Genomic DNA, 26535 nt, shown 5'->3' with positions numbered 1-26535 from the left:
ACAAATCTATCAACTTTAGTTAGATTTTAAGAACAGCAAAGTAAGGTTGACTGTAGTTCCTTTCTGTGGAATCCTTATGCCAATGTTATCCTAAATTGAGAGATACAGATAGTCACCATTTTAGTAAATACTCTACTTCAAGTGCGTGAATAATTATTAGTTTAGAGATGTATACATATTTTAAGTTTTTATAGAACCCGTTTATAATGAGCTAAAGGGATTGGTGAAACTTCGTTATATCCGGAAATTCGTTATAAAAGTAACTTAAACAGTGGATGAAATAGTGTAGTACTATATTTAAAAAAAAAAACAAGAAAAAATCACTATCGCAAAACGTATACAAAAAGTCGATGTCATAAACATAATTAGTATGCTCCATATCACCTACTTTTTAATTAATCATTAATCTAAATCACGTTGATTTTATTTTTTATTGTCATCATACGTTTTACAATAAAATTTTCAAGAAAATCCATTTTATCTGATACACTATTCTAGGCTTCACGACATAAAAATAAGCAAAAAATAAATAACTTGCTGTATCTAATCATCAAACAGCTTCACATTTTCTGTGGGGTTCCGACTTTTGTTAATTCATTTTCTTTGTCATTTGTGGGACGAAAGTGAAGATTGGGGGCGGGGGAATCCTGCGGACTTGAGGCACTAGAGCTTTTACAGTTGTTTATTATTGAACTAACCTTTCTGTTAACTTAATAGACCTACCCGTTCATTCATCTTCCTTTATTTTCTGTATGGGACGGTAAGATGTAACACTGTCAATGAAAGTAAGTGGTGTATATCCCCCCCCATAAATTCATCTTTCTCGGTTTAATTCATTAATCCAACCCTTTTAATGGCGGTTACAACTGTAATGATTTAAAAATAGAATGTTGGCATAAGGACCGCCGTAGCCTAGTGGTCAGGCGCGCGGGTGCATAAGTACACGTGCCTTGAGTGACCGGGGTTCAAGCCCGTGACTGCTGAATACGGTGCTGTTTCTTGTATTCTTTCTATCCTGTGAACTCCTCTGACCGTTTGGTCCTCCCGGAGTATAAACAGAAAATTTATTTATTTATAATAATACAGCCACAGTATTTTGGGAAAACAACAAGCAGGGGCGAGAAGTTGTATTTCTTCAAATGCTGCTGCCTCCTATTGGGAAAGCTTCGTGTTGCTTTTTTTTTTTTTTTCGTTTTTTTTTTTTTAAAGTAAATTTAGAAACTGTTACACCATCACCATTTAAACTTTAAAAATTGTAATGTAGATTATCCCATTTCATTTTCGCCTTTTGGTTTCAAACACTGCATATGTGTAGATTAATTCACTAGTGCATTTGGTGGAGGCTGCAGCGGTTATAAAGCAACTTTTTTTTTTTTTTTCCTTTTTGTTATTGTGCGCTTGTCACTATTTGTTAAAAACTTTCAGCGTCTTCAAAGCTTATGCACTTACGAGGAGCGTTTGAAAAGTTCGTCTCCTGAGTATGAAGGGTTTATTTGAGGAGTATGGTAACGTGTTACATGTTAACATGGTGTACTTTGGCGTCAATACACTTTTTCCATCGATGCTGCAGTCTGTTGATTCCAGCTGCGAAAAAAAGTTTTCTGTTGAGTCTCCAGGAGTGTATCCACTGCGTCACTATCAGTGGGAAAATGAATGCTAGCCAGATATTTTTTCAAATTGGGAAATAGGCGAAAGTCTGTTGGCGTGCTAGATCTGGTGGTGAAATGGGGGATGGTCTGAGATTTCATAGCCGCGCTTATGCAGTTTAGCCATGGCAGTGACAGAATTGTGAGCAGGCGCATTGTCCTGGTGGAACAAGACTTATTTGCTAAGTTTTTTCTCAGCATTTATCTTTTGATGTTTCACACAAATGCCTCACAAAGTCTGCGTAATATACCCCTATAACTATCTGGCCTTTCTGAAGATAATCCACCAGCATAAAAAAACCGATGCAATTCACCCTGACAGGAGAATAAATCGACTTGGTTTTCTTTTATTTGGTGGGGGAGAAGAGCAGTGTTTCCATTGTTTGGACAGCTCCTTTTCTCTGATTGAAAGTGATGGACACGTCTCATGCATGGTCACAAACTTTGCAAAGGAAGTGGGCTGAATATGCTTGAAAATGACGCAGTTGTTCACTTGACAATTTTGTGCATTTTTGATCCGCTGTCAGCTTTGGGGCCCATCGTGCTGACACCTTTTTTCTTAACGAGAACCTGTGTTATGTGGTACTCATGTTCAGGTGAGATGACCAAGACGCTGGCAATGTACCGAACGGTCAGTCGTCGATCATTCATCACCAAGTCATGCACACTGTCAACAACTTCTGGAGTGATAACGTTGCACGCCTTTCACAGCGTGGGTCATTTTCCAGGTGCTGTCTCACTCGTTTAATTTCTGCTGCCCACTTCTTAGACATGGGTATCCTCTTCCCCACCACCACTGTTTTAACCATACTCTCATGAATTGCCTTTCGCGATAGTCCCTTTTTCTCCCAAATTTTGGATGTAAAAAAAAAAAAAAATGACAACTAATTTTGCCCTTCTTTCTTCATTCACACAACTTTGTTGACTTCAGGATCTACAAAAAAGGACATCATTGAAACTGCATTGAACTTGGTGGATTGCCATTTGAAATGTTATTCATTAAGTACAGAAATTTTTAATATTGTAGTACTACTTTTTATACTCAGGCCACGAACTTTTTCAAACGCCCTCTTAAAAGTATTTTTGATGCTTTAATACTTTGTGCATAATTTTTTATGTTAAAAGTTCATTTTACCATCAGGAGCTATTCAAATAAAGACTAAAGTAGTATCTTATATTTTAGAGAAAAAAATAAATTAAAATTTTTAGAATAGCCAAAGCTTGATCACACAACGAGACTGCTAGTTTATTTTCAAGGCAAGGCCGAGTAGTAAGTAAGAAGTTTCTCCAAAATCCAGACGAATATAATTATCAGTAGACCAATTTTTACTCTATCTCAGTGTTTCATTATTGAAAATGACCTGTTTAAACGCAAGAGATGTAATAGTCTTATTGTCTATGTGTGGGAGACCTGCATTTCTCAGTACAGTGGGACTTCGCTTATTCAAACCACTCAAGGAACTAGAAGACGGCGCGATTTAATGGATTAATCAAAATAAATAGAGACGTAGTGTTTTAAAGAAGTTCATCATTAATTTGTGACCGAGTGTTGTATTTTGTATTTAAAAAAAAAATAAATAAATAATTGTTCTGAACTTGCAGCGGTTCGACCCTCGTAGTTTTCCATCAGAAATTATTTTTCACATAAGCGTTTCACCCTCAGTGTAACTGCACGAGCTCCGGAGCCGGTTTGACCATGTATTCCTGAGAAATACTACGAAATAAATATTCTGGATTTTTTTTTTTTTTTTTTTTAAACTAGCTATTTGCATAACTAGTAGGAAAAAGATATTTCTTCAAATTTTAGTCATTAACAAGAGGCATAGGTAATGAAGATTTGTGATGATTTTTGTCTTCTTCCAAGTTTGTTATTCTTCAGAAACTTGTGTTAATAAAAGAATACGAGTCATCTTGTGAACATTGGCGAAACTAGCATACGTCCAAATCTTCCGCCGCTGTGTGTGTGTGGAAAGGGGAGAGGGGTTCATGATTGCTTAAAAACAGAGGGAGAGAGTAGAATTTATAGTTTTGTTTCTGCTGATTATATGTGATTTTGTGAATATTGCTGAACTCTGTATTTGGTATCTAGTAAAAAAATAAAAATATATATTTTTTTTAATTTAAAATTAAGTTATTAATTAATGACTTGTCCGTATCTACCAGATGATAATTATTTCGTGTCGTGGGGAGTTACGTCCCAAAGGGATTACAATTTCTTCCGTACTCATCGAGTACACGGAATCCAAAATACTGCCCGAGAAGCCGTTTAAATTAGGTCTCGGCAGACGATGATTGGACGTTCCATACGAAAACGTTCATTGACTGTTCTCCATATTTAACGAGTTTATTGTATTTTTCTATTTTTCTGTCATGTTTAAAAAAGAACTCATCAAATTTTATTTTTTAAGGATAAGTTAATTAAGCGGGCCCAGAAAATTATTTCAAAAGTGTGCATGATTGTGAATGATCATGCACACTTTTTTTATTATTTTTTTAAAATTTATTTGTCATGTATTTCCAAATTACACCAGTTTTTTTTTTTAGTCTCTTTAATATGCCTTGATAATTTTTATTGGCCATATTAAAAGAATTAAAAAAAAATAGTTGTGTTGACCAGGGTTGGTGCATCTTTGTGCATCTTCACGTCCCAATTTGGTTATATGACCAAATGGAATTTGGGGGGGGGGGGGAAGCTTACGAGAATATACCTTATGGCCGACCATAGACGTTCAAGAAAAACTGTGAAGTCAGTATCGAAATTAATACCCGTACAGTACTAGTTTTGCCAGCGGGACGCTTATGCACTACAAAGCAATCTCTCCCCCCCCCCACCAGGACCCAGGCTTACGAGAATATACCTTATGGCCGACCATAGACGTTCAAGAAGAACTGTGAAGTCAGTATCGAAATTAATACCCGTACAGTACAGTACTAGTTTTGCCAGCGGGACGCTTATGCACTACAAAGCAATCTCACCCCCCCCCCCCCCCCCCCCCAGGACCCAATTGAATGGCAGCATTAAACTTGGAGGCTGCCGATGGAGGCGTGGGCAGCGAAACTAATTACTGAGATGGATTTTATTACAAAGGACAAGTAATATCTGACCGAAAGTGTCAATATTGAGGTGCGAAGATTTCAGCGTGGCTGAAATCCGCTCATGTCACGAAATCTTCAACTGTTTGTGCGACATTGTTTTAAACGTGCATGATCTGCTAATGATTAGCTATGCGTCCTTTAAATTATGTTCTATGAGTAGTGACGTGCTAATAACTTTCAATAGCATAAAGAAGCGCTTCCAAATTTGTGGCCCGTCAGTGATCACGGGTGTAGCTCTGGAGAGGTTTATAAATGCGTCATACTGAATGCATACAGGTAGTTCTCGACTTTACGAGTTAATTCGTTCCTAGTGCGCGCTCGTAAAGCGGGAAATTATTTCCCAAAGACATAAGGTTAAAAATAGGGGTTACGTTCTCAACAATGAAATTAGTTAGCTAATTAGTTTATGTTTAAATAATGATCATGTTTATGATCATTGTTTATGTTTAAACAATGATCAATTTAAACAAATGCATCATTTTAACATAGCTCTCTACCTAAGTAGTTAAATTAATTAGTTTAAACTTTATAGTTTAAACAATGATTGATTTTTCGAAAGAATTGAAAACGTAGCCTGTAAAATCAAACAAATTATATAATAATAGAGAAATTATTTACGACTTACAAATGTTAAAGAATGTTTATTCTTCATCGTCATCATCGAATTAATGCACACTCGTTGAACACTCATTATTGGCTCGGCACTCGTTGATTTGTTGCACAAGGAGTCATTTTCGTCATAAATGTTTCAAGAGGCGTTTGTTTCCAAGATAATCTTCTCTTTTAATTATAAATTTCACGATTGCATGCATAAGCATTTTTTAACGGCACACACAAATTGCAACTAACATGGTTCGCGTGGAGTAACAAGTTTACGAAACTTAAAAAAAAAAAGGAATGAAGAGAAGATTCTGAAAATTTATGTTTTTTATACGATTGAAGATTTCAGTAAAGGGGAAACATATTTCACCGTAATAACGTAAAAAGCCACACAATTCCAGCTATCGGTATTTTCGCAAATGCAAAAGATCGAGTTTATTACCCGTTTTTAATTGCTTGCAGTAACAGAAAAGCCCAATAAACCGGAAAGTACAAATTGTTTTATGGTCGTGACCTCCAGAAATGTGCTTTAGAAAAATATCACAAAGGCGTTTAAAATTGATTCTTATAACGGAACATACCCCACGGTACTCCACGATGAAAGTGATTTGAATTGGTAACTAATACAATTTAAAAACCACGCTCACGACCTTTTATATGGCCGTAAGGTCATTGTTCGTGATCTTAAAAATGACACTTTAAAGAGATAAATAGCTTAGTTATACAGCAAAAATTTCGACTTCCGAGATCTTGAAACGAATTAACAAAAAACAATGTGTTAATTGGGTTCACATTACGATATTTTAACGATACGATGGTGTCTCTGGAATTGATTAATATCGTAAAGCGGAGTACACTGTATTGTATAGCTACGCACATGGTTTGGAATGCGGTATTTATGAATGTTTAACGTTCATTTTTTTGCAATTAATGTTCATATTTTCGATTTTGTTGATACGTTGGGGAAAAAATTCGTAAACCCGGGAATCGTAAAGTACTGTATATCACATCTACAGTACTAAAGACTACTAAATACGATAAATATTTATATTGACGATTTATTGTAAACTCTACTGACTTGGTTGTCGTGCCGGAGTATAAACAGAATTTTTTTTTAAAGTACTTAGTACTGTAGATGTGATCGCGAACGTTTTCCTACCTTCGTTCATAAAATGAGTTGAAACGAAATAATAATTTTTGCGAGCCATAGAAAATAAGACTTTATTTATCTTATAAAATAGTTGAGAACCTTTTAGCTGCATAATTTTTCACAACTAAGTTGTTTTTCGCAGCTATATATGGCTATATAGAATATAAAACAAATTTGTCTTCAAATAAGAAAAACAACAAAAAAAAAAAAAAAACAGGATCTGTCGAAAACAACCGACACATTTCGTTAATTTTCTTCTACGCATGCGCAACACGAGTTACACTTTGTGTGACTGGTTAGGAAGATAAATTCATTATGGAACATTCGGGATCTCGTTTCATGCATACAGTTCGATTTTCTACGATATTTTTGTTCATAATCAAGCTGAGTAGCCAATTTTAAAACTACTGGCGCTGTAGCACACATAAAGCTACTTGATGCTCCGCGTAATGTTAATACACCTTAGAATGTTATAGTTCGCTGATGTCCGTTGAATATAGTCCGAGACGACTATTCAGTCTCGTGCTTATATGCTAAATTTCTCAGATGAGCAGTCTGTCAATTCACCATGCATTTGTCCAGCATGGTCAAACAGTGAACCTGGAATACTCCAAAGTTCTACGGCGATTGAGTGATGTTGTTCGGAGAACACTTCCTCTTTGTATTGTTCTATTTTGTAAGACATCGTCTCTAAATAAAATTATTCCCCCCCTCCCCCCCCAAGAAAAAATATGGACTTAATATTCCTTAATTGTCTCTTTTGCGCATCTTTTAAAACTCGGACATGTGACATTATTATTATTGGCTACATGGTGCAAGGAAGCCTAAGGCTTATGCTGCACCAGCCAAAAAAAAAAAAAATATATATATATCCCCTAGTTACCCTGAGAGAGAGAGAGAGGGGGGGGGGGATCACCAAGAAAGAGAAGGATGATGGTATCCAGCTCAGGACCCTGGGTGTGCCAAGCCCATATTCACCAGATGTTGAGCCCCTGGGGTAAAATTATTATTCAGGTGTAGAAAGAATCACTAATGTTAATTAGGGCAGAGCTTGCGATTCGTGATAAAAAAAAAAAAAGCCTCAGAGCAACTCTTGCGAAAGTCACCTAGCATCTTAACCAAAAATTAATGTAACACTTATTATTATTATTATTATTAAGGAGCGCCATATTGATATTTCGTTTCAGGCGGCAAAATGTATGGACCGGCACTGGTCTAATGACAAGCATAATAATCATGTTAAATTTCCTAAATCATTTAAACTTTGGAATTGCACCTTTAGCAGTGCCCGAATGGGAAAATATTAACAACCTGAACGTATATATTTGACAATAAAAACAAACAACGTTGATTTTTTTTTTTTTTTTTTTTTTTTGAAAGATGATCCGACACAGAGAGAGAAACCCCCAAAGTATAAATAAATTACAGTAGTAGTATGCATGCCTAGTCATGAGAGCACTAAACTATAAGCGTGCATCTACTCCGTCAGGAATTAGTTTCCGAATGGTATCGCGTTTTTTGTGAATGTTACATATTACCGGAAAATTACGCGCAACCCCCCCCCCCCCGCCCCATTCACATGCTCGGTTGGATCAGTGGGTTGCACGAAGGGACACCAGACTGTTTTTTTTTTGTCGACGCATGTACAATTTTTCATGGTTGCTACTTTTGTACTCCACAATATTTTTTTTTTTTTTTTTTTTTTTGTAGCGCTGTCAGGTATTATCCTCTTTTCCATCTTCAAATCAAAGTCGCTAGGTTTCCTAAAAATGGTAAAAAGAAACTTTTGTGGATCATGTACCGCTTTGTGGAGGCGGCGGCAGCAGCGAAATACTTATTGCATTATAGCATTTTTTAGGGATGGGGGATAAACTGTGCGCCAATCTCTAAATTCGCCGCTGTTTCCAATATTCTTACTTTTTTTTTCGCTCTCCCTACAAGTTATACTTGCATGTATGTATGGTATAGAGATACAGTGTAAGACGAAAATTTACCAATAAGTAAAGTACGAAAATTGGGAAGATATAATGAATATTATATTTGCCCCCCCCCCTCCTCTCAAAGAATAGGCCTTTTCGGGAGGGGAATATCTCACTAATTCTAGATTAATCGACCGGATTACTGGGGGAATGATATCCCATACTCAGTTCTCGATTGATGTCTACATAATATAAATATTTGTTTACTGTGGTAAGGTGGCCACATATATTTTGTCAATTTTAAAAGAAGCAAAGATAAACAAAAGGGGCTTTTAAAACTTTCAAATTCAGTAATAAACATTCTTTGAAAATATCTATTTAAAAAAATAAACCATTTTTATCACAAATTTAACACATGTCGATCATTAAAAAAAAACCTATTGTATTTAGCATACTGAAAAAAAAAATATTTTAAATAAAATATAACTTGTATAGCGGTGACGAAGGGAGCTCTTTATTGCCGCGGATGTGTATCAGTACAACGATTAAACAATGTGCTATGATATTTTTGTAGTAGCGTGCCGGCTTGATCGCGCAGTATGCCTACCCGTGTCCGCGTACGTATCTGTGCAAAATTTACTTGTTTCTGTCCCCACAATAACACCTTAAAACATACAAATGTTCGGGTGCCCATTCACTTATCTGTCGCTGAGATGTGTTTAAAAAATACAAAAAAAAACACATTTGAGTTATTTTCCGTTGGCTATTCTCGTTTATCGCATTCACTATTTAAGAAAATTAAAGAAAACTTTGACACGTAACTACGTTTCTTAGGAGCACGTGGATCGATAGAAGCTTGGGTAATTGAGATGGATGGAAGCTCACGAAAGTCTACCAAGGCTGAGTTATGGCAGCCCAGAGGCCTTCACTTCCTCCTCGTTCTTCAGTAAACAACCGTGAATTGAAGCCTGGACCGTACCATTTTGTATTTCTAGGGGTCACGTTACTAGCGGGAGGCCCAAGCTGAATGTAATGGTAGAAAAGCTTTTAAACATTAATCTAAATAAATGCACTGAAAGCTCTAGTACACCGATGCTTTAAAAATGATGTCAAGGTGTATTACGTGCATATTTTGAGGTGTAAAAAATATGTGTAATTACATAGCGGCTGTGAAACCGAACAAATATTCTAATGTGAAAATAGAATTTTGTGAGCTGTTTTACACTTCTGCAAGAAAAAATATTTGAATTCTTAAAAACCACGATCCTTAGTACGTTTTTAACGTTTTTAATTTAAGTTGCTTTAATTGAAAGTCAGGTTGCCCTTGCTATAAATCCGAAACTTTTGTCATATACCGCTGACAAAGTTTTTGAATTTGCACTAGCAGAATTAAAATGAGTGTAATTGTTTTCGGTACAGAAACCTACATTATAACTACTTAAATGATTTTTAATTTCATTATAACCATTGAATTAAATGCTACCGTTTATTTTTGTGAATGGAACGTGATGGATTGTGACTACCGACACACACACACACACACACACACACACACACACACACACACATAGATATATATCGGTGTAAAGTGGCGCGCGCATCCACGGAAAACATTCATTCTCCTCTAAAACCTGATAGTTCACAGAAAGCTGGAAAAATTAGAACCAACAAAAAGATATTGAAAGTGAAGAAAAAGCAAATATAACTCCCATAATTTTCAAAACACACACAGGGTGGATATAGTTCTTTCGGCACTTTAAAAATTTAATAGCTCGAAAACTACTGCAAGCAGCATCGAGAAGCAGTTTTTTTTTTAGGTCCAACCGAATATAATAACTCGGCTTGTAGTGGATTGATTTTCGTGCCATTCTGTATTTGGACCTTATAAAAACCATGCCATGCCATCCGAAATTTCATTAAATTTGAACTAACAGGAATCCATCAAATTATTTCTTTGTCCTCTCGCTCGCGTGTAATAGTTATTGTTTATACTCCGGCACGACCACCAGGTCAGAGGAGTTTACAGTAAATTATGAATACAATTGTTAATTGTATTTAGCAGTCATGCAGGCTTGAACCACTGTCCACTCAAAGAGCATATGATACTGCACTCTTGGTCGTGACCACTCTTCTATGTTACTCCACTCCCAGTGGATGGATTTTCATGAAATGCTATTTGTCAAGCCTTCCTATTATCAGACCAAGGTTTTAATACGAAGGTTAATATGATTTTTTTTTTTTTTTTTTTTTTCATACTTATCACATACGCTATCCATATACCGTATATTGTAGCCGAAGGGAATGGACGTTATTTTTCCTATCATGTGTTTGTTGGGGGAAGAATAAGTTGGGCAGTGTTGGTGGGTGCACAAAAACAATTACTCGGGGGGTTTTTTTGCTAGTTTTTTTTTTTTTTTTTTTAAATCATGAATTATATAATATTTATTGAAATAAAGGATATTTTATTATTATTATTTATATATTTATTAACGCGCCTGAAATGTAATGCATTGTGCATATTGGCTAACTTGTTTGTAATGTCATCCACATATGTGTATGTATTTTTTCAAAATTTTAACACCAGGATGCGTAAAGTTATTTATTTGGAAAAATAGCAGGTGAAAATTTCACATGGAGTGTTCACTACCTCATGACTGACCGTGTCGTTCAAATCTGAAAGAGTTGTTTCTGCATCAATTCTTTGAATCATTGATTCTTGTAATGCTGACGGAAGATCATACAAACTTCCCAGTTATTTGAAGAAATCTGTTATAACTTCATTAAATAAGGTTAGATTTCTTCAAATAACTGGTATGTTTTTCACGTAAAGTGTGATTTGCGGTAGTTGTCAGATCAGCGAATCAGACGAACATTATGCTGTGAGATTGTCGAGTTATTGACCTATCGTATGGGACTTACGGGCAAGTTACCGACAGTTTCTGTTGTGTCTTTCTTCATCTCTGCTTGTATAAAAATAAATAAAATAATGTTATAAAACGATGTCTAACATAAAATTTCGGTTAGTATTAAATTCAGAACTTTGAATAGATATGCGTTTACACCAATTTATTATAATGCAAAGAAGTGGACATTTTCCGCATCTACCTTTCATTCATATTATCTCCGTCGCCACAAAGTGGCAATTCAAGTTTGAAATTTACCAAGCTATCGAAAATGATATTCAACATGCTGCGCGAAAGTAGATGTCATGAGATCCAGCCTTCTATTATATTACAAAATTGATATTTGTTCCCCCTGGTTCTAGTTTTCTCCTATCAGTGAAAATACATAGGCCTTCCTCCCTCGTTTTATTGATTCCCTTTAGAGCATTATACACCTCTGTCAGGTCCTTTTAAGATGTCTGGTTGCCAACTTTGCCGTCTGTACTTTTTAAGCTGTTCTTCATGGACATCGATTAGCATCCCTTACCAATCTTTCTTCCTTTCTCTGAACCATTTCTAAAAGTTGTCTTTTAGAAATGGTTTTATGATTTTTTTTTTTAAATGTGACTTCTTCCAGACCTGAACAAAATATTCTAAATGCGGTCTCACCATCATCGTATTATACAAAGAGATGGTGACATCTTTTTCCTTACTTGTGAAGGTTCTACATCTCATAGACAGGACATCACATGCTTTCCTATTCATCTGTTTACAGTGCATTGAACATTTCGTGTTTAACTGAATTGTAATCCTAAAACTTTTTCATCCTGAACTACTTTTAACTCCTGGATTTTTGTTTCCCATATGCAATACCTTTTATTCAGGGACATAAAGTTTAGTTACCATTTTTCAGACTTTTTGTGTAGCCAATCTAAGTCATTTTTTTTAGCGAAATGGCTTAGTTCTTAACCATCCTTCCTAATGATAATTTCATCTCTAATCGGATTGCACCCACATGTAGGCTTTTTTTTTTTAGTATAACAGTATATATATATTGTCATTCCTGGAGCCTTATCTTCTTCACTCACCTTCAGTGGTTTTTTTCCATGTACTCTTCTCCCAAATTAATATGTCAGCTTCCCCTGCGTCAGTTTGCGGCTTACAGCCCTAAAATTTTTTTGGTCTAAAACACCTTTTGGCATTTCTCATATTGTGTAAATAAGTCGCAACTGCATTGTGTTACACCTTTTCTACCCATCCACCGATGAGTGGTCAAGTAGCCTTGAAATGGTGCCGTCTGGGTGGTGGAACTCAAGTAGAGTTCTTTAGTGGGAATAGTTACTTATTCGAAATATATGAGACAGGTAACTCGTTGTGAAGGGTTTCACAAATGACATGTTGTAAAATGATGCCTAACATACAAACTTCAGCTTGTATTAATAGCTTGTATGCATAGCTGTGAACAGATATGCATTTACACCGACTTCTGTTATAAAATAAAATAACAATAGCACTATTAACATTTCCTGGCTACCTTATGGCCAGATCTCAGGGCTGAACTGAAGGAAAACGAAAACTATGAAAAATTAATCATGTTATACTGATACTTTGCCGTATATTTGATATATGTTTTTTATCTTGAAAATGTGTGCCTAGACATATATTCTTTATGTAGGTTGACCTCCTATTTTTTTAAGTAATCTTTTGTAACTCGTGTAGTGGCGTATTATAGTAAAATCTGCGTTAAAATCCACAGTTAACAAATTTCATTATCTCTGCCCTTTCTTTTAAAAGTTCCCGTTTACATAGTAAATTGAAGAAAGCGGTAAGTGTATATAATACAATACTCCTTCTAAAAGGTCAAGAAACCGAAACCTATAGGCATAGGAGATAAGTGACATCGCTCTTATTGTTGCTGTATACAATGGAGCTTTGTTATGTAACCAAGTCATTCTTTGTTGCTTGTTCAGTACTGTATGTACTGTTCTGCAAATTGGTTTCTTTGTAAACAGGGCTTCAATATAAAAGCGTGTTTGCTATAAGAAATTGGCAATCTCGAAAGTTAAATTTTCCAGAAAACAAAAAGTAAACCCGAAACTGTAACTCCCGATGAAGATCTTGATTGTTTTCGTTTCATGAAGAAGATATTTGAATTCCTGGGTTTTAAAAGTGAGCAACAATGTATATTTGTATAAAAATATATATGTAATAAAATTTAAATGTATTGGTAATAACTATTGTGCATATGAGTTGGCCGAAATATTTTAAATGATATTTTTATGTTTCAAAGGTTGATCTATACTCCAAATATACGGTAATTCAATAATTTACGTTTCTCAATTTTAGAATATTCCCTTAGCATGTTGGTCTGATTAGTGAACGCGTGCTACGTTTGCGGATTTTAGCCTTTAAGTGAGTTGCTTAGCAACGCCGCGTCTACTGTCTTCTTGCCTCGTTGCGTCTTTGTCTTCCCAGTACAGAGTTCCTGTTGGAACCAGTTTGTATTTTCTCCTAGCGTTTGCCGAACAGGGAAAGGGCGGGTTTTCTTAATATTTCTCCCTTTTTATTAACAGCTGTTTGGGCAATATTTTAACTATTGAAACATCCTGTTGGCCAGTACTGTTGAGTATTATATGAATTCTTTGTGAAAACAGAAGCTCACTGTAAAATCATATAGAAGTGTGCAGCAATTTTTATTTTCTACTTGTACCTCTATTTCCATTAATTAAAAGTAGAAAACGTCATGGCATGGATATGGTCGTAATGAAGTGGCTTGTAAACTCTGTATAGTACGTACAGTTCAAGCAATGTTGGTTACGGATGGATTATTCCTCTGGATTTAAGGCAGCATTATTCTGTGATTATGTTGATTTTGAAAAATGGCAAATTTTATTTAAGAAATATAAACATCAAATTTATTTTCAGCATGCTGTATAGGGTGTTCTTTGAAACAGTAGCCAAACTTCAATTGGTTTTTAATTAGATAATGTTGAATTTGAGAATGTTATATGAACATGTATCCCATTCTCAACCCTTAGAACGTTATTGTTGTTGTAAATGAAAATGAAGTCACAGACAAAGGAAAGGCTTTTATGTCAAGTCATGGATGATTTCATAGAACTGCTGAAAGTATTCTAAAGGTAACAAAAAAAAAAATAAATAAATAAAAATAAAGACAAATCAACTTTATTACATAATAAGATATAAACACATCAGTACATTACTATACAGCATATCCATCATGGGTTGACATCAACATTCACACATACAAATAATAGTTATACAATTCTACTATAAAGTGATTAGTAGAAATTGGTTTACTATATATGTAACATGGGACAGGAAGCAATACAGAAAATTAATATGAAAGAAATTCTAATAAAATTAAAAAAAATAAATGTATTAAATAAAATTTAGATGTACAAAAACAAGCCTATATGAACCTATTGGCCAAATATCAAGATAGCAAGTTTTACAATTTACATGCATTTCATCGGAGGACTCATATTTTTGAGTCATAAGAATGGCCACTAAGAGGTTATCAAGCCGACCTAATGTCCATATAACTTAGCAGACTATATCTGTGAGATGCACCAGCTTGACACAGCAGTTAATTGTACACAAGGCATTAGTCTTCGAATCACTTTGCCAGTTTGCAGAACCAGAAAACTTGCATATATTGAATCTGTAAAGAACAGCTTAAGATTGATGTGCCAGTTCTTTCAGAATCCTGCCTCTTGGTATTTGTTGTGAACCTGTACATGTCAGCATCTAGTGGAGTGTCACACAGACTCTTTTGGCAAGGAACCCCAAATTAAAATATTTTGTTTTATTTTTCTCAATAAAAAAAGACAGTGATTGGCAAACAGTACTATTTCTAGCTAACCTTCAAATTTTGCCCTTCCAAAGTATGTAGATTTAAAAAATAAATTAAAAACCTGTCTATCTCTATGCATGCAGTCTGTTCGATATATAATCACTTATATATCTTGGCTTTCATTAGAGAAAAAAAAATTCTTAGCAACTTCTCAGAATTAGTGTGATGGTTTAATAATCTTTTTTGCTATACATCTCATTTATGGTGCACATAATGAGCAAAAAGATGGATCCACTTTATCACAGACACCAGGGGATCTGCAGATCACAGTTCGCATGCCTCTGATCTAGAGTCACGAGGGACTGTAACATAAGGAGTGGCCAGAAGTAAGAACCTAAAAATAATGGTTTACATAAAAATATCATTAGTATCAGGCTTGAAGAACCTCTTGCATAGATTAAGTTGTTGGAGATGAGGTTCCAGAAAAGAAAATGGCATCAATGGTGGAAGGAGGGTGTGTAATTGATAAAGTCTTAAATTCGGAGAAGATATGACTTGTGCAGGAAGCTTTGCTGTGATCATGATTCTCCTAACATCAATTGCTTATATGATATCCGTTTTAGGAATCTGTACTTTGCAGCAAGAATGCATTTCCTGTGATAGGGAGCAACTATCACCAAAATTTCAGCAGTATATATTGGGTTTGAATGTACTCCTTGATATCCTGGATGTAGAGTAGCTGTTACTTGTGTATCTAATGCATTCTGCTTATTAGAATCAATAGAAGTTCAGTATACAAGTGGAACCGCATTTTTGGGTTAAATATAACTTGTCTTTGTTTTGGTTGACACACAGATTTGGGATTTGGGAATCAAGGAATGAAGGTATTAGGCATATATATTGGCTTGAGGGAAAAGATTGTAATTTCAGATTTGTCAGGGTTGTGTTTGTTTGCCACAAACTGCTCCAGATTGTGGCAGCACGAAGATATTTATAGATGAGTGGTAGTTGAAGGAGACTTTGCATTTTGTGAGATATTTTCAGGATTCTCTGAGCATTTTGGTAAAATATTTCAAGTAGATTTTTGCAAGGGATCCTAATCAGTGCCAGTGAGGATGATTGGTCTGTTAATTGGAGTCTGTCACTTTCTTTCTTTCTGTGACAAATGATGGGATAAACTAGCATTCGGCAATAGTAGTTTTGCCCTAAAACAATTATACAGTGCAAGTTCTCACTTAAAAAAAAACAAAAAAAAAAAAAAACTTTTTTTTAGTGGGACTCTAAACGTTTGTGTAAACACTTTAATTTTCTAATCTGTAAATGGCTGCAAAAAGAATTGCAAATTTCATTATGCTGGAAGACTAGGTAATTAAAACTTTTATCCAGTTCAGGACAAGCAGTGTGGTTATGGTCACTGTTCCTTCACACTATATGTGGGAAAAACCAGGTGACAACAAGAGGAATTTTTGTGGCCTTCTTTCATAGCATAGCAGAGTTGGGCAAGGATGGAATATTTTTCTTCTAGCAAACAGGTAAACCAGCCTTAGAACACAGAGTTTACAGGCAATACAGTAATCAGCATGACCTTAGTTTCCTTGGTGCCAATACAGAATTCTGTTCAGTCCACCTTGAAAAGTACTGCTGGGAGAAAGTATCAATTGTAGATTAATTTCTGGGGAGATGGCAACCCTAGCAACAACCATGTTTATCATTCTGTACTGCTTGAGAATGGGATACATTTATAACATTTTTGACTGGAAATCATAGAATCAACAAACTCCTGAAGTAGTAATAGCAATAGCCATATAGTGCACAGAAGCCAGAGGCTTTTGCTGCCTATTACTACAAGAAAATGCAAATAACTGGATATTGTTAAAATATCCAGTTATTTACAAATCAACTGGATACTGTTAAAATTAATAAAGGTCAGTCTTAAAAAAAAAAAAAAAAAAATATATATATATCTTCTTCCAGTCACATAGTTCCCTGAGGAGCTGTTGTGGTCACCAACAAATTCCTTCAACTGCATTGATCATGTGCTATACGAGCGGCATTGCAAAATGTCACGCCCAAAAAGTTCACTGATCCCATCCTTCCACTTAGTTGCAGTTCTTCCTTTAACAGTTATCATGTTAGAAGAATATATATATAATCCTTCCTTAAATTATCCCCCCCCCCCAAGATTGGGTACTAATTTTTTCCAGCAGTTAATAACTCATGATATCATTTCTACAACTTCTTTCTTTCATTAAAATGTCTATCCTTTAGTTTGTGCCACCTGCAAAATATAAAAGATATCCTCATTGTTTTATTTACTTATGTTCTATTTTTTTCTTTCTAAATCTTTAAATGCCTTGAGCAAGTCCCTATGTTTCTTGAATGAAGATTCCAAATCTGTGTTTACAGTACTGTAGTTGTAGCCTACCCAAGGCTTTATATAATGGAACAGTTGCCTTTTTTTGTCCCTACCAGCAAAATTCCTGTAAATCATAGGTAACACAGCATATTTTGTTCTAAACACCCATCTACTCTGTTGAGAGAATTTCATGCTGGATTGCACAATTACACCTGTCTTTTCATTATCAGTTTTAATTTGTTGTTTTCCAAGTAATAAGACCTGCAATACATGTGCTCCACACTGCTTTTTACAGTGGCACTCCTTCCAATGTAGGGGGTGGAATTATACAGCACATTTGAAAAATCAGAAATGAAGATAAATACATGCATTTAAATTCTACTTTATAAAGTCAGAAATTACAGTCAGTATTTCAGCATGACAGCAATCTCTGTTTCAAGTTTACTCCTTTTAGCACTAGTATAGTATAGGTAGGGACACTAATGGAATCCTTGTGGCATCAGGTCTGTAAGGATGAACATTTGTTCATTAACCTATGTTAACTGTATTTTATTAATCTAAAATCATATTTCATTATTATTTCAAACACTTAGCATGAAATTTCTTGATGCCAGTCTTGGATCAGTGCATACAGAAAGATGAGAGGTATTGATTCCTTTTAAGAGCTTGTCTTAAAAGTTTTTGTATTGGGATTTTTTTTAAACTCTTTTTTATTTTTATATGAAATTGATAACGTAATTTTTAAGTGCAGTCTGCTTTTTTGCCCAAATTCAGTTTGTTTTGGCTGACTACTGAAGTTTTTTATAGGTGGCACACAAGGTCAGACTGGCCCTGGTGGAGAGCGCCACCAGGACTGACAGCAAATTTAGATCTTCAACTAATAGTCATGGCATGATGAGTGATTCCAGTGTTGCACGTTAACTTCCATTTTTAAACCAATCGTGAATGATCAATCTGAGTTTTGTTGGAGCAGCATACATTGGTTACAATTGTTTACCACCATCTAAATCTTTTTATAACCAACAGACTTTGATGTGAACCTTATTATGCCTTCATCAGTGTCATATAAATATCATAAACACCAAAGGACACAATGCTGAATTCCATTCAAGCCCGCTTGAAACACTAGTCCACTCAAGACTGTCAGCCATTTATAAACATCCTTTGTCTACTATCATTTAACCAATTCTTTTTCCACCATAGTACTTCTCCATCAGTCATGCTGTTCCAGTTTATATGAAAGATGTGTTGTATTAACATAACACGCAAGAGCAATACTCTTGACTTCATTTTTGCCAACAGTAAGCTGATATACAGAAATTTTACACAAGATACAATTAGCAATCAGTGATCGTAATACAGTAATGAGGGCCATATCTAAAGAAGTAACTGTTGTGATGAAGAGAAGAGTTTCATTTTTGCAAGGAAAATTATGATGCAAGAGATGCTGAACACTATGAATTAATTATAAATTTATCAGTAATGAAGTTACTCAGGAACTTTGAAAAGACACTGGCAAAGCGATGAAGAATTTTTTTTATCTACTAAAATGAACTTAATCATATTGGTCCACTACAGCATGTTTTTGTATCATTGCTGATGACTAAACAGGTAGCTGATGAGCTAGATAAATGTTTTTACTTTAATATTATATGTGGGCATTCTTTTAAACATAACAGTACTGCTGGGCAGATAACTAGGAGCTAGGAGATGTGGTCACTGAAAACAGATTAGTTGATTATGAAATATACAATAGTCGATTACATGCAAATAAGTTGATAATGAAATTGGCAACAGTAATTCCGTTTAGTCACTATTGTTGCTGAGTTTGTAATCAACAAATTTGCATAGAATCTATTATTGGTCATAAAAGATTATTTCGATTATGCCCCTCACTACTTTTAGTATTAGTAGTGGCAGATGATTCAAGAAAGCAAGCTTATACAACATCAATAAAAAAAAAAAAAAATCCCCTATCACCTGCCCACCCCCTTCCACAACATCACTTCAAAATGTAAGTTTGTTCCTACAGTTAACTACCTTCTGGCTTGAAGGCAAATTTCCGCACATCCTGCAACCATCTTTCTTCATTTGGAATTTGTGCCTCCCTCGTGTGTGTGTAGTCTGAAGAGGAAGAATGTCATCAGCATTTAGCTTGCTCAAGCCATTCAAAGCCTTAAACACATCGATCAAATATCCTCGCAGGTGCATAGTTTCCAGATGCTGTAATTTGCAGAACTGAAGCCTTTCTTGGTAAGAGCACCCCTTTGTGCCCTCGCCAATCTCTTTGCCTTCTCTGCACTCTTTCCATCAGATTTACATCCTTCCCAAACGAGGTCTTTAAATCTGTTTTTAGTACTCAAAATGCGGCTTGACGATTGTTTTTTTTTTGTACAATGGGATAATCACTTCCTTATCCCTGCTAGCAAAATTCTTGCCTATCATTGCCAAAATCCCATGAGCTTTCTTGGCAGCCTGTCTGCACTGCTCAGAGAACTTCATATCTGACTGCACAATTTCTACCATGTCCTTTTCATTTTGCACTACCCTGAGTGTAGTATCACCCAGTTGGTACGTTAATCTGGGATTACTGAGACTGATCCTTTATAAATATCATTAATAAATACAGAAATAAACAATGCGCCCAGAGGTGAACACTGGGGGATTCCACTAATAAAATTAGTCCACTAAGCAATTCCACTACTAACCACTCTCTGTCTTCTCCTACTCAACCATCCCTTTATCCATATTAGTAAATTGCCCATAATGCCACACTGCTCCAACTTGTGCAACAGTAACAAAAGTATTCAAATTATTTTTTGCATCCAGTTCCTTGTATCCAGTCATGTTGGCCAGGTAGGATCGCCCCTTAGCAAATCCATGCTGTGATTGCAGTATAATTGTACTTTTTTCTAGATGGTTACTTCTTTAACCAATAACTCAATTACTTTTACAGAAATAACTCAATTACTTTTACAGAAATAACTCAATTACTTTTACAGAAATAACTCAATTACTTTAACAGAAGTTAAGGTAACTGGTTTGTGATTTTACTCATGTCACCCTTTAATCCCTATTTGTGAATTTGGGATACCTTAGCACATCTCAAGCCACCGGGAGCACCCCTCTGAATCCAAAGATACTCTCATAATTGTGGTAAGGGTTTGCCTACCTCTTTTGCTGCCGCCCTTGATATAATTGGACAGATCCATTCAGCCCAGGTGCCTTTTATTACGTTTAGTTTCAACAATTTCTCTGCCACTTTCCTCTCAGTTATTATAAAGTCATTTAGCTCCCTGTTAGAGTTTGATGAACATCTGGTCTCCCCTTCCCTAAAGAATTCCTCATGTGCTAATGTAGATGCAAAATATTTGTGTAGTTTGTCAGCAACCTGAGCAGGATCATCAACAGTTAAACCGTTGATATCAAGCGGACCAATATGATTCATCTTCCCTTTAGTGTTTAAATAAGTAAAGAAGTCTTTGCTGTTATTTTATTTATTTATTTATTTTGCATCCTTTGCTGACGGTTTCTCATATCTACCTTAGCTTGCCTAACCTCCTTTTTGACTTGATTGCAGGTTGGTTTATATCTACCATATGGCTTCTGTATCAATTGATAATTTATATGCGTTTGATGCATTTTTATTTTCTGCCTGAGTCTGATTACTTCATCTGACATCCATTTAGGTCGAAGCCTCAAACAGTATTTCTTAGTTGATATGAAAAGTCTGGTAGCTTCTACTCTGAAGGCTTCCAATTTAGAATTTGCTGTTTGTACCATCATCAGATGAGACAACTGTAGTTACCCTTGCTAAAGCAAAAGCCCTCCCCTTTACCCTTGCCAGTAGTTGTCTGGTTCTAATTTAAATTTATTCAAACTACCCCTTCCACAACATCACTTCAAAATGGAAGTTAAATAAATCCCACATCAGTATACTGTGATCGGTGCCACTCAGTGGCTCTTTTATCTGCAGATTCTTAATATTTCTTAGTTGATATGAAAAGTCTGGTAGCTTCTACTCTGAAGGCTTCCAATTTAGAATTTGCTGTTTGTACCATCATCAGATGAGACAACTGTAGTTACCCTTGCTAAAGCAAAAGCCCTCCCCTTTACCCTTGCCAGTAGTTGTCCAGTTCTAATTTAAATTTATTCAGATTACCTCTTCCACAACATCACTTCAAAATGGAAGTTAAATAAATCCCAAATCAGTAAACTGTGATCGATGCCACTCAATGGCTCTTTTATCTGCAGATTCTTAATATTTGAAGAATCGCTGCTGATAATTAGATAAAGAGGATTGCTTTCTCTTGTTGTCTCCCTACATGCGACTTTTGTTCTCTGATTAATACTGAATGTTCAAAATAAAAATTAAAATCTTTCCATACTAATAAATGCCCGTGTTCGCTTATAAGTTTCTTTATTTCTGAAACTATTACTTGTAACTGCAGCTGCCGCTAAGTGAGTTTACATCTGCCAGCAGTTACACTTGTGACTATTTTCGAGATAAAACTTCATATCATTTTGCATTTATCGGTGCATTAATTAAAAAATCGATTTTTGACTCGTCACGTTTCTTTAAAATTTGTTAATATCATACATATATATTTGATATTAACCAATTACTTCTAAGCATAAGTTTCACCAAATGAAAAGACCACATTTTACCACACGGTAGTCAGCCTTATAATATAAAGATTAATAAATGAAGTTCAATATACACTATGTGTGTGTCCTGTTTCTGGGATGTATAGCTTCATTTTATCTGTGTTATATCAATATACCAATGCAACGCTTTGACGGTGTACATTCTCAGTATCCCAATGAGAATGCCCGTATTGTAGTCCCTGCACCAGAAGGCAATGATGTATACATTGTCAGGATACACCTTTAGCCTTACGAGTAGCTGCACGACTATGGTAACCCATTCTGCGATTTTTTTTTTTTTTTTTTTTCCTGATGGTTTTGTCTGTTTCTGTCGGCCGTCTCTGTCGAGTCAGCTCTAAAGTGCTTTTTGTGATTATTTCTCGCTTTTTCACCCTTCTGTTATTATGCTCTGGAGGTCATTAATGTTGGTTTACTTGGATGAATGGTCACATTTCTTTCTATCTTCTGTTGTTGTATGATCTCTCCTACAGCTGACTTTGGGTGTCTTACTCTTTCTGCTCTCTGGCAAATGTACATGCATGCTATGTGATGACCTGCTATCACACTTCTTGCGAAGTGAACTAGGTATTTTTCTTGTCCCATTCTTTTCCATCTGTTATTGAGTGTGCATGCCTTTTTTTTTATTCTACTCTCTTAACTGGTACAATCATATAACCTTTGGAATTAATTATTGTTTCCCAAAGAGGAGGTATTCCAATGCATCTTGGAAGATGGTGAAGCTGGTGGCCTGACAAGCTAAATAATGTCTTGAGGTTACAGAGTCACATCTTTCCAGTTATGTATTTGTATCTGTATAGAGCGATTATAAATTAGCTTTTGGAGTTTGAAGCCTTATCATTCAAAGTATTTGCTAAAAGATTTAAAATTTTTGAAAATTTAAATCTTTCAGCATATTTCCTCTATTATACGTGCAGATTTGTCCTGTATTGTGCGTTCATTATTTCAGCAAATTTCTTATACCGTATTATGGAGGTTGTCGAGATATCAGGAGATTGTTTAAAACCAAATGCATTCGATAGTGAGAATTGTATTATTCGAGTTTGTGTGACTAGATGTAGTATGGCTGTTTATTTAGGACGAACTTGTATTAGTACAGTTACTATTGCCAGTCCTCACTACAGTAGAAGAGAGGCGACAAAGAGCATAAATCCAATCAGTGCCATTGGATTTCTGCTCTTGTTGATTGCACCTAATTATGACTGACAGGTACTTGGAGTGCTGTTTGCCATCAGCTGGCGATGCCTGTATCCTAGGTACAAACGGCTCTTCTTAAAAACTTGGCATCTTTCCATATAATATTTCCAAGTTCAGGAAGATGACTAAGGCATGCATCTGCATTGTAATTTCTGACCAAATTAAAAGAGAATGCCCAAGAACATTCTGTGGATAGGAAAAGCATTACTTTCATAACACCAAACTTCACTTTTGGTGTTATAAACCCAAGAAATCGTGCCATTTCGTAGGAATCAAACACATTAGACACTCATAAAACATTTATTTATTATATGAAAATGAGAATTTTTGTGTAAGTTCACTGGTTATTTTAAATCCTTAGTCTGTATATTTAGAGAAACTAATAGCACATGTTACAGGTTTACCTGACTATCATTTTTTTTAAAAGCAAATGCATTCGATATATAATTGTAAATTATTTGATTGCTTGGAACTGTACTATAAAATATTAAATAATATTGTTATAAAGCAGTATTATTTACTTGTACAACTTGCTGACGTCGAGCGATGTAATTTTATGATCATATATTGTTGGTGGAACTGGTACAGTCAACCAGGGCTCCCACTCCTGGGTTTTTCCACCCAGATCTGGGTTTTTTGATTGTCATCTGGGTTGATAGGTTTTTTTCACAAAAATATCTCATTATCTGGGTTTTTTCGGTAATTTTTAATTTTAAGTCAAAATTTATTTTTATTTCTTGTAAATACAAGAAAATTTAATACATTTAATAACAGTTTACAATTTTCTTAATTTTATATTCTAACAATACTGATCATAATTTGTAATATCTCAAGTGCTTGTACAAAATACTACAAATGTAAAAGGATTTCAAAGTTTTCGCAGGGTTCTACACTATGAAATTATGCTTACATGTTCATACATGTAAGCATACATGTTCGTGTTACTAACATGTATGCGCAGCCTACTGAGCAGGCGGAAGGCGGTCTTTACTGCACAGTCTTTAGTGATCGTTCGTGGTATTATTGCATTATTTGGTGTGATTTTTACATTTATGCGTGTACTACATACAGTGATATAATAAATTTAAATTGTAGTGGCTATTTCTATTTTATGTTAATGGATTAGTGATTTATTTTTTATTTTATAGAACATTTTAAATAAGATAACTGCTAATTAGCCATACCCACAAATTTCCCACAATGTCTGAAACTTGTTCTCCACAGAGAAAGATGAGTAAACGGTGGTATACTCAAAATTTTAGAAATGAATGGTTAGAAGATCCGGAATTAAAGGATTGGTTGAAAGAAGACAGTAATGAAAAAGGTGCATCTTACTGTATTTGTTGTGAAATAAAATTAAAGAATGCCAATAAATCGATGTTACTAGCGCATAAAAATACAGTTAAACATAAAAAAAAGTGCAAATATTGCTAAGACAAGTTCAACGTTAGACACGTTCTTCACAAAACGTAAACCTACGGAGAATGAAGAAGTAGCAAAGGCAGAGTTAACAATTGCTGCACTCATTTCTGAGCATAATATTCCATTTGCGCAATGTGATCACCTTATAGAAGAATGTAAGAAAGCATTTCATGATAGCAATATTGCAAAACAAGTTCAGATGAAGGCAACTAAAGTCTTATCTTATACAAGATGGCATAGCCTATCATGAAAAAATATACATTTCTAACATATGCAGAAACAACAAGTTTTCAATGATAATAGATGAAAGTACAGATTTATCTTTATCGCAAGTTCTAGCTGTTGTTGTTAGATATTTTGATATTCAAAAACTTGATGTTGTAGATGTGTTACTTGACACTGTTTGTGTCGAAAATGGTACTTCAGAAGGGCTTTATCAAGCTGTAAAAGATCTTTTCATAGAAAAAAAACATTCAAATAAGTAATCTCGTTGGCTTTAGAAGTGATAATTGTGCCACTAAGAGTGGGTTCCAGTCATTGCTAAAAAAGGATGTACCATCAGTATTTATAATGGGATGTGTTTGCCATTCTTTTGCATTATGTGCTAGTCATTCAGTCAAGGTACTACCGTCATATCTAGAAATATTTATAAAAGATATCTCTTGTTATTTTTCCCGTAGTAGTAAAAGATTAAACGAGTTCAAAATGATTCAAGATGTTGTAGACACTGCTAAGCATAAAATCCCCAAATTAGCACAAACACGTTGGTTATCCCGTGGCAATGTAATAAAAATTATTATTGAGCAGTGGGATGCGTTAGTTCTTTATTTTCAGTCTCAATCAAAAATTGACAAAATCGATGGTGCAGGGAATATTTACAATATTCTCCAAAGGATCTAAGGATCACCAAAGGAACTAAGCATATGTTGTTGTTTTTAGGATATGTACTGGAGAAAATAAACTGCCTGAATATTGAATTTCAATCTGAACATTTCAGATTGCACTTACTTCATTCAATGGTTTCAATTGAGTATAAAAATATTCTTAGTTTTTTCATAAAAGAAGAAGTCATTACTTCGTGCAAGCTGGTTGAAATTGATCCAAGCAATGCAATAAATCATAAGCCTCTGAATAAATTATATTTGGGAGGCCGTTGTATGTCCTTATTAAATTCAACACCACTTGGTGACAGTGAAAGCAGGTTTAAAAATGATTGTTTAAAATTTCTTGTTGAACTTTGTATGGAAATCAGAAAAAGATTTCCTCTAAATGATGATGGAATTATCGCCAGTCTCAATGTTCTTGACCCAGTAGTGATACATGATCGTGCCAATTCGCCATCCTCAATTTTCCATTTAGCAATGCAGTTCCCTCACCTTGTTTCTGAAGACAAACTAGATCTTCTAGATGATGAATGGAGATCATTTCGTTTAAATCAAGATTTAGATTTCTCTTACAAAACCATCCCCGAGTTTTGGTATCTGTTACGTAATGTAAAAGATGGCTTTAATAATTCTAAATATGAGATTTTATCTAACTTTATGACCAGTCTAACTATTTTACCTCACTCTTCGGCAAGCGTAGAAAGAATCTTCTCCCAAGTAAACCACATAAAAACAAAAGCCACAAACTCCCTTAAACCAGAAACTGTGAAAAATCGACTAATGGCAAAACAGGCGATAAATAGATCTAATCAAAATTGCTATACATGGAAACCTAAATCAGAATTGGTAAAAGAAGTCATACAAGGAACTTGTCATAAAAGATATGAAGAACATTTGAAAA

At 35.0% G+C, this 26535-nt stretch overlaps 1 protein-coding gene across 1 annotated transcript in view; it reads left to right on the top strand.

Annotated features, from left to right (window-relative positions):
- spen (spen family transcriptional repressor split ends) overlaps positions 1–26535 on the top strand; it is a 575365-nt gene that overhangs the window by 75379 nt on the left and 473451 nt on the right. The gene's annotated exons all lie outside the window — the stretch shown is intronic.

This window comes from Mastigoproctus giganteus, chromosome 10 (genome assembly GCF_048544385.1).
Source record: "Mastigoproctus giganteus isolate SK-2022 chromosome 10, ASM4854438v1, whole genome shotgun sequence".
In the NCBI taxonomy this organism is placed as follows: Eukaryota; Metazoa; Arthropoda; class Arachnida; order Uropygi; family Thelyphonidae; genus Mastigoproctus; species Mastigoproctus giganteus.
The sequence above is the reverse complement of the archived record's forward strand: the minus strand, read 5'-3'. Positions and strand labels throughout refer to the sequence as shown.